Consider the following 9,126-nt stretch of genomic DNA (forward strand, 5'->3'; position numbering starts at 1 on the left):
CCCGCCGGGGCGCGGGCTGCCCAGCGCGGCGCCTGGCGGGAGGGCCGCAGGGAGTGCGCATGCGGCCGAGTGCGGGACTGGGGCTCCTGGCTATGGGTGTGGTATTGAGGCTTCAGTGGGAGCCGCCCGCCTAGAGGGAGTGGAGCGGTGAGCACGTCAGGGGTGGGGGGCACAGGTCAAGCTTTCACCAGTGTTTAATTCTTTGATGGGGTAAATTTGAGCATTTTTCTCGACTTGTCGACATTTGTTATTAACTGAGCAGGAATTAGGAGAGGAACCTGGTCCCCTCCACACAGCTCAGCAGGTGCGCCGCCCATGTGCCTGTGGAGAAGAGAGGGTCCTGTGGGGCAGACAGGTGTGGACCAAGTAGCTGTGAAATTTCTTCTGAAGAAAACACACAAGGAGGAAGCGAGTGAGCTATTGGGAACCCCGAATATCTGAGACGGTCTCAGTCAATTTAGACAGTTTATTTTGCCAAGGTTGAGGACGCACGCCCGTGACACAGCCTCAGGAGGTCTTGACATGTGCCAAAGGTGGGACACAGCTTGATTTTATACATTTTAGGGAGACAGGAGACATCAAAATATGTAAGATGAACGTTGGTTCCGTCGGAAAAGGCCGGACAACTCGAAGCAGGGAGGGGCTTCCAGGTCACAGGTAGGTGAGAGACAAACTGTTGTATTCTTTTGGGTTTCTGAATAGCCTCCCCAAAGGAGGCAATCACATATGCACCTATCTCAGTGAGCAGAGGGGTGACTCTGAATAGAAGGGGAGGCAGGTTTGCCCTAAGCAGTTCCCAGCTTTTTTCCCTTTAGCTTAGTGATTTTGGGGCCCCCAGATTCATTTTCCTTTCACAGGCTAGACAGCCTTAGGAACTGAAAGGTTCACGAGGCTGTAACGAAGAGTCGAGTTGCTCCAGGTGAGCCTGGGCCACAACAGCATGCAGGACCTGGGCGCCCACGAGGGGCTCCTGGGAGGGTTCGGGAAAGGGAGCTACGAACCCTACCTGAGATGGTTTCAGGTAATTTAGAAAGACGTGCACCCGTGACACAGCCTCAGGAGGTCTTGACGACATGTGCCCAAGGTGGTCAGGGCACAGCTTGGTTTTAGGGAGACATGAGACATCAATCAATATATGTAAGAAGTACGTTGCTTCCATCCAGAAAGGTGGGGACAACTGGAAGCAGGGAGGGGGCTTCCAAGGTCACAGATAGGTGAGAGACAAATGTTGCATTGTTTTGAGTCTTTGATTAGCCTCTCCAAAGGAGGCAATCAGATGTGCACCTATCTTAGTGAGGAGATAGGTGACTTGGAATAGAATGGGAGGCAGGTTTGCCCTGAGCATTTCCCAGCTTAACTTTTCCCTTTAGCTTAGTAATTTTGGGGCCCCAAGATTTTCCTTTCACAGAGCCTATGACTAGATTTGCATTTTTACATCCTGCGAGGAGGCTGCTACACATATGCAGAAGTCATGCTGGTGGCCTGGACACTGAAGGGAGAGAAGTGGATTTGAGAGACATTTAGGAGGTAAGATTGCCAGGACCTTGGTGATAGCTTGGATATGGAGGGTGGAGGAGGAGGGGTGTCAAGCAGATAATGCTCTCAGATTACCACCTGGGATATTAGTGAGGGTGAGCAGGCTGTTTTTTCTTTGTTCGGCAGAACTTGGTTTTGCAGTGCAGTAGGGTGCCTCGAGCCGAAAGCCTGACTTCCTCATATAGGCCAGACCCCACATGTGACTGCCAAGCCACTTTGAGGCTGAGAGAGATGGTTTTGTCTGGCCTCTGTCCTGCACGTGTTTACGGATGTCTTCTCTGTGTTGGCAGATTTGGGGGTCCACCAGATAGGATCCTGTGAAGAGACCTCAAAGGTCTTTAGTCCAATTTATAAAACATTTTTTTTTTTGAGACGGAGTCTCGCTCTGTCGCCCAAGCTGGAGTGCAGTGGCGCGATCTCGGCTCACTGCAAGCTCCGCCTCCTGGGTTCACGCCATTCTCCTGCCTCAGCCTCTCCGAGTAGCTGGGACTACAGATGCCTGCCACCACGCCCGGCTAATTTTTTGTATTTTTTATAGAGATGGGGTTTCACCGTGGTCTCGATCTCCTGACCTCGTGATCCGCCCACCTCAGCCTCCCAAAGTGCTGGGATTACAAGCGTGAGCCACCGCGCCCGGCCTATAAAACATTTTTATGTTCATTGTATCATTTCCAGAATCAAAGATGAATAAAATATACAGAAGTTTATTTAGTGAATAAGGCTGATGGTGCACCTGTGCTAGGCAGTGTTTTAGTTCGTTGAGACACGAAGGAGTTGAGACAATCCGTTACCTTAGAGTTTTGTGTCTGTAAGTCCTGCTGTTGAGAGCTGTGTGTGTTAAAATGTCTGATTTGGGCAGGTGAGATCTGGGCCTTCTGTAAGGTTAGGTTAGGTTAGTCCAATTCTAGGACTGATGCGGAGGCCCTCGGAGCGACTTCAGAGGAGGAGTAGTGGGCTCTGTGGCTGTCTTGTTTTGGAGTGTAAATTGCAAATCCTCTGCAAACAAAAGGTTGGAAACAAGTAGTGTTTCAGCTTGAGTTTCTTGTAAACGGCTTGAAGTCATATAAACCAGAGCATGTATACCATAGGGCAATACAAGTGTCCCTCTATCACCCTTTCTCCCAGTGGCCTAGGTGGAGATTTAAACAGAATAATGTGTGCAGCCTCACTGTGTGAAAGTCCAGTGCTTTGAGCTTGGAGTGTCATCAGGGAAGGGCCCCTGACTTGGAAGGCTGCTGCGTCTTGCTCTGTGACAGGAGGCACAACGTGGCCTTGGTCTTAAGAAGACCTTTGGTGCCCTAGCTCACTTTAGCCCTGATTAGCCTGATGTAGGCGCTGGGCCCTGGTTCTGGAGGTGAGAATACATTGGGCTTCCACTGCATGGCTGGCACTGTGAGCATTCACGTGCCTATTTGGGGACTGATACGGAGTCCTGTGCCACATGCAGTGGTGCACACCTGGGAGCCAAGAGTCCCTGCTTCTACTGGAGAATCTGGACAGATGTAAAAGGTAAGAAAGGCTAGGGGTAGGAGTTAGCGTTAGGGTTAGGCTTGGGGCTGAGGTTGAGGTTATGTTTAGGGTTAGGGTTAGGGTTAGGGGTTAGGGCTAGGGTTAGGGCTAGGGCTAGGGTTAGGGTTAGGGGTTAGGGTTAAGGTTAGGGTTAGGGGTTAGGGTTAGGGTAGGGTCAGGGTCAGGGTCACGGTAGGTTAGGGTCAGAGTTAGGGGTTGGGGTTAGGGTTAGGGTCAGGGGTTAGTGTTAGGGATTAGGGTTAGGGGTTAGGGTTAGGGGTTAGTGTCAGGGTCAGGGGTTAGGGGTTAGGTTTAGGGTTAGTTTTAGGGGTCAGGGTTAGGATTAGCATTAGGGGTTAGGGTTAGTGTTTAGGGTTAGGGTTTGGGTTTAGGTTTGTGTAGTGTTAGGGCTAGGGTTTTGGTTAGGAGAATTGCTGGAACCTGGGAGGCGGAGGTTGCAGTGAGCCGAGAGTGCGCCACTGACGTCCAGCCCTGGCTACAGTGGGAGATTCCGTCTCAAAAAAAAAAAATTAATACCTACTTTTAACAGTCATGAGCAACATTTTTTTTTTTAATGTGCGTTACTTCTTCATTTTTCTGATTGCTAGAGCCATGTCTCAAATGCAAACATCCTCATGCTTACTTCTTGCATCTTCAGACTCGCTCTGCAGACAAGCTAGTGACCAACTTCTACAAGTGCTGCAATTCTCAGGGTGGACACCGTTGTAGGGATTAGGACTGTGATGGCCCAGCTGCTTCAGTGTGTGCTTACCTTGTCCCTTGGGGTCGATGCTTAGCTGGCAGTGTGAATCGTGTATCCTGAGGGTCTTTGCTGGTGTGGTGGAAAGATAAACCTTTTGAGGTGAAGAGCCAGGGTGTCAGGAAATGTGGCCTATCTGCTAGTCAGAGTGGATGAAGTCATGAATGTTGGGGAGTTTTTCTGTATGGGTAGGAGACGGAGACCCATAACTAAGTATGTGCTGTTTAAAGTCCTGTTCTTTCATCTTCTACATTTATTGGCAGTTGATATTCCCTTACTCCCAATCAACACTATTTTTTTTTTTTTTTTTTGAGACGGAGTCTCGCTCTGTCACCCAGGCTGGAGTGCAGTGGCATGATCTCTGCTCACTGCAAGCTCCACCTCATAGGTTCATGCCATTCTCCTGCCTCAGCCTCCCGAGTAGCTGGGACTACAGGTGCCTGCCACCACTCCCGGCTAATTTTTTTGTATTTTTAGTGGAGACTGGGTTTCACCATGTTAGCCAAGATGCTCTCGATCTGACCTCGTGATCCACCCGTCTCAGCCTCCCAAAGTGCTGGGATTACAGGCGTGAGCCACCGCATTCAGCCTCAATCAACACTCTTAAATATTTGTACTGTTCGCAAAACTTAGTACATTAAATGTCTCTAAATATTTAACTGTTACTTGTAAACTTAATTTAGTATTTATTTTAATCAAAATTCTGAATATTTCATTAAAATGAAAGTTCTAATATTGCCTTCTCAGTGTTTTAAATAGCTTATTAGGTAGAAAGCAAACCCCAAATCACAGTGATCCCAAAATTGACTACATACTTAGATTTGAACAGGCTATGAAAATCTTCATCACTGGTATTTCAATTTATTTCTTTACTCCTATTCTTATTCCCTTATTCATTTTTTGAACCTTCCCTGATTGCTTCCTAGGGTTGCATTAAATGTATAAGATTCTATTTTATTTTATTTTTTTTTGAGACACAGTCTCGCTCTGCCGCCCAGGTTGGAGTGCAGTGGCATGATCTCGGCTCACTGCAGCCTCTGCCTCCCGGGTTCAAGCGATTCTCTTGCCTCAGCCTCCCAAGCAGCTGGGACTACAGGTGCATGCCACCATGCCCAGCTAATTTTTTGTCTTTTTAGTAGAAACGGGGTTTCACCATGTTAGCCAGGCTGGTCTCAAACACCTGACATCTGATGATCCACCTGCCTTGGCCTCCGAAAGTGCTGGGATTACAGGCATGAGCCACTGTGCCCGGCACTATATTTTTATACTTTATACTTTCTGTGTTAATCATTCAACTCTCAGAAGAGAAAGGACACCTCAGACTAGTTGGGTCTAGGTTATTGATAATTGATTCTTGGTCAAGGCCCCAGTCTTAATTGCTTTATAAATCAACCTCTCTCTCTCTCTCTCTCTCAAGGAGATGGGGTCTTGTTTATGTTGCCCAGGATGGCCTCAAACACCTGGGCTCAAGTGATCCTACCGCCTCGGCCTGTAGATAGCTGCCACCACTCCCCACTCCAAATCTTTTTTTTTTTTTTTTTTTTTTTTTCTGAGACAGGGTTTTGCTCTGTTGCCCAGGCTGGAGTACAGTGGCACGATCTTGGCTCACTGCAACCTCTGCCTCCCAAGTTCAAGCGATTCTCCTGCCTCAGCCTCCCGAGTAGCTGCGATTACAGGCATGTGCCACCATGCCCGGCAGATTATTTTATTTTTAGTAAAGACAGGGTTTCGCCATGTTGGCCAGGCTGGTCTCAGACTCCTGGCCTCAAGTGATCCTCCCACCTCAGCCTCCCAAAGTGCTGGGATTACAGGTGTGAGCCACCACGCCCAGCCTCCGAATCTTTTAATAGTGTATTCTTGCTTATGAAATTGTGGTACTTAAATTTCTGCTTTTGGCACAGTTTTTACTCTTTTGAGATTTGGTATCTTTCCCAGTAATGGTATAATCTTTATTTTTCTTTCTTTCTTTTTTTTTTTTTTTAAACGGAGTTTCGCTCTTGTTGCCCAGGCTGGAGTGCAGTGGCACAATCTTGGCTCACCACAACCTCCACCTCCCAGGTTCAAGCGATTCTCATGCCTCAGCCGCCCAAGTAGCTGGGATTACAGGCATGCACCACCACACCTGACTAATTTTGTATTTCTAGTAGAGATGGGGTTTCTCCATTTTGGTCAGGCTGGTGTCAAACTCCCGACCTCAGGTGATACGCCCACCTCGGCCTCCCAAAGTGCTGGGATTATAGGCATGAGCCTCTGCCCCCGGCCAATCTTTACATTTAATATGATTGTTTTCGTATTGTTTGAACATGTTAACCAGTTCCTGAGCCTATTATCTCTAATTGGCTCTAGTTCAGAATAGTTTGTTCTGGTTTCCCAAATGTGATTTTATCATGTGGGCATTATCTGTAACGTCTTCTGCTTATGCTGTTAGTTTTATTTCCTCAGGTGACAGTTCTTCTGTTCAATGTTGTTGTTGGAAGGCTGCATGGATCTGTGGTACACATCATGTACTCTGAAGCCAACGTCCCTGACTGCACCTTAGCTATGAAACCCTGGTCAAGTTGCAGAACCTCTGCCCTCATTTCCTCGTCTATAAAGTGGATATAATAATAACCTGTTTGAGGGATTTACAAACTGTTTTTTTTTTTTTTTTTTTTTTTTTTTTTTTTTTGAGACGGAGTCTCGCTCTTTCACCCAGGCTGGAGTGCAGTGGCGCGATCTCAGCTCACTGCAGGCTCCGCCCCCCGGGGTTCACGCCATTCTCCTGCCTCAGCCTCCCGCGTAGCTGGGACTACAGGCGCCTGCCACCTCGCCCGGCTAATTTTTTGTATTTTTAGTAGAGACGGGGTTTCACCGTGTTAGCCAGGATGGTCTCGATCTCCTGACCTCGTGATCCACCCGCCTTGGCCTCCCAAAGTGCTGGGATTACAGGCGTGAGCCACCGCGCCCGGCCAAACTGTTTTCTTAAGGATCCGAGGGTGAATAGTATAATTACTTACTTTTTAATTTTCTTTGAGACAGGGTCTCACTCTGTTGCCCAGGCTGGAGTGTAGTGGCATGATCTCAGCTTACTGCAGCCTGGACCTCTTGGGCTCAAGTGATCCTTCCACCTCAGCCTCCCTAGTGGCTGGGACTATAGGTGCACCCCATGCCCAGCTATTTTTTTTTTTTTTTTGTAGAGACAGGGTTTTGCCATGTTGCCCAGGCTGGCAACTTCCATATGTTTTTTATAGGCAATTTTTTAAAAATTTTATACTACTTCTTTAATTTTTTTGAATTTAACCTCAGAATGTGATTATAGGCAAAATTCAAAATGTAACAATAATTGAGTTTAATTTTTGTAATGTGGGTCTATTACTGAGAAGAGTGGATGCCATTTTGCTTAATTGGGGTTCAAAGTTAATGTTGCCTGTCATTGAAATCAATTGCAAATGTGCATCTGTGAATGCTGGTTACATGCAGGAGAGCAAATGAAGTATAACATTGACACCACTGAAAGAGTCAATAGATTCACCACTGATAATGGATTCAGATATTTCCCACAGAGGTCTTGCTGATGAATAATACAGTGAAGCAGGCGTGGTGGCTCATGCCTGTAATCATAGCACTTCGGGAGGCCAAGGTGGGTGGATCACCTAAGGTCAGAGGTTCGAGACTAGCCTGGCCAACATGGCAAAACCTCATCTCTACTAAAAATACAAAAATTAGCTGGGCATAGTGGTGCATGCTTGTAATCCCAGCTACTCTGTGGGGAAAGGAAGAGAGGTCAGACTGTTACTGTGTCTATGTAGAAAAAGGAAGACATAAGAAACTCCATTTTGATCTGTACTAAGAAAAATTCTTCTGCTTTGAGATGCTGTTAATCTGTAACCTTAGCCCCAACCCTGTGCTCACAGAAACATGTGCTATATTGACTCAAGGTTTAGGGAATTTAGGGCTGTGCAGAATGTGCTTTGTTAAAAATGTGTTTGCAGGCAGTATGCTTGGTAAAAGACATTGCCATTCTCCATTCTCGATTAACCAGAGACACAGTGCACTGTGGAAAGCTGCAGGGACCTCTGCCCAAGAAAGCCTGAGTATTGTTCAGGTTTTCCCCCACGGAGACAGCCTGAGATATGGCCTTGTGGGAAGGGAAAGACCTTACAGTCCCCCAGCTCAACACCTATAAAGGGTCTGTGCTGAGGAGGATTAGTGAAAGACGAAGGCCTCTTTGTAGTTGAGATAAGAGGAAGGCATCTGTCTTCTGCTCATCCCTGGGAATGGAATGTCTCGGTGTAAAACCCAACCATACATTCTATTTACTGAGATAGGAGAAAACCGCCCTGTGGCTGGAGGTGAGACATGCTGGCGGCAATGCTGCTCTGCCACTCTTTACTGCACTGAGATGTTTGTGTAGAGTTAAACATAAATCTGGTCTACGTGCACATCCAGGCACAGCACCTTTCCTTAAACTTATTTATGACACAGATTGCTTTGCTCACGTTTTCCTGCTGACCCTCTGCCCACCATTACTCTATAGTCCTGCCACATCCCCCTCGCTGAGATAGTAAAGATAGTGATCAATAAATACTGGGGGACCTCAGAGACCAGCACCGGTGCAGGTCCTCACTTGCTGAGCGCCGGTCCCCTGGGCCCAACTTTCTTCCTCTATACTTTGTCTTTGTGTCTTACTTCCTTTTCTCAGTCTCTTGTCTCCACCTTGCAAGAAATACCAACAGGTGTGGAGGGACAGGCCCCCTTCATTACTTGGGAGGCTGAGGCAGGAGAACCACTTGAATCTGGGAGGTGGAGGTTGCAGTGAGCCAAAACCATGCCACTGGACTCCAGTCTGGGCGATAGAGTGAGACTCTGTCCAAAAATAATAATAATGATGATGCAGTGAAAAACCATACACTTTAAGCACTTTGTGGTTTCACAATCTTCATACATTTGTCCACCTAAGCTTGTTCCTGATCCACACACGCTTTTACCACTGCCAGTTTTAACACATATTAGTAGATTCCTGTTTTGCTGCATTAGTTTTCTCAACTTTGGGAATATTCTTGCTGCAGTTGTTGGTTTTCTTTTTGGAGGCAGGGTCTCACTGTCACTCAGGTTGGAGTACGCTGGTGTGATAATGGCTCCCCACAACCTAAACCTGCCGGGCTCAGGTGGTCCTCCCGCCTCAGCCTCCTGAGTAGCTGGGACTGCAGGCGTGGGCCACCATGCCTGGCTAATGGAGGGGAAGGGCTGAGCTTGTCTGAAGACCCTCCTGTGGGTGTGGCAGAGCCTGTGGTCTGAGGCAGGGGTCCAGCTGCAGAGCAGCCCACAGCTTCGCAGGGGCC

General features: G+C 47.6%; 1 long non-coding RNA gene across 2 annotated transcripts; it reads left to right on the forward strand.

Annotated features, from left to right (window-relative positions):
* Nucleotides 1-61: 61 nt before the first annotated feature.
* On the forward strand, nucleotides 62-9,112 carry LOC131382017 (uncharacterized). 2 transcript variants are annotated; one of them, XR_009211165.1, is made up of 4 exons: nucleotides 62-147; nucleotides 565-657; nucleotides 1,449-1,527; nucleotides 6,248-9,112. It is a non-coding gene; the product is annotated as an uncharacterized LOC131382017 (long non-coding RNA). The 2 variants fall into 2 exon arrangements; XR_009211164.1 differs by having other exon boundaries at nucleotides 565-1,527.
* The last annotated feature ends 14 nt before the right edge of the window (nucleotides 9,113-9,126 follow it).

Source organism: Hylobates moloch, unplaced genomic scaffold (genome assembly GCF_009828535.3).
Source record: "Hylobates moloch isolate HMO894 unplaced genomic scaffold, HMol_V3 SCAFFOLD_19, whole genome shotgun sequence".
Lineage (NCBI taxonomy): Eukaryota > Metazoa > Chordata > Mammalia > Primates > Hylobatidae > Hylobates > Hylobates moloch.